This window comes from Cebus imitator, unplaced genomic scaffold (genome assembly GCF_001604975.1).
Source record: "Cebus imitator isolate Cc_AM_T3 unplaced genomic scaffold, Cebus_imitator-1.0 Scaffold181, whole genome shotgun sequence".
Classification (NCBI taxonomy): domain Eukaryota; kingdom Metazoa; phylum Chordata; class Mammalia; order Primates; family Cebidae; genus Cebus; species Cebus imitator.
In genome coordinates, this window is record NW_016107496.1 from 1068489 (window position 1) to 1069078 (window position 590).

Consider the following 590-nt stretch of genomic DNA (forward strand, 5'->3'; position numbering starts at 1 on the left):
TCTCTAGTGAAAAATACAAAAATTAGGCCAGGCCCGGTGGCTCACCCCTGTAATCCCAGCACTTCGGGAGGCTGAGGCGGGCAGATCACGAGGTCAGGAGATTGAGACCATCCTGCCAACATGGTGAAACTCCATCTCTACTAAAAATACAAAAATTAGTTGGGTGTGGTGGCACATGCCTGTAGTCCCAGCTACTCAGGAGGCTGAGGCAGGAGAATTGCTTGAACCCGGGAGGTGTTCATGCCACAGCACTCCAGCCTGGGTGACAAAATGAGACTCCATCTCCTCAAACAACAACAACTAACTCTCTATTACCTCCTTCCTTCTAGCCTCTGGTAATCACTATTCTACTTTTTGTCTATGAATTTGACTCTAGGTACCTCATATAAGTGGAATCACACAGTATTTATCCTTTTGTTTCTGGCTCATTTCACTTAGTGTAATGTTTCCAAGGTTCATTTATGTTGTACATGTGTCAGGATTTATTTTTTTAAAGCTAAATAATATTTCATTGTGTATATACACCACATTTGGTTTATTCATTTGTCCGTTGATAGGACTGTTTCCACTTTTTTTTTCTTTTTTTTTTT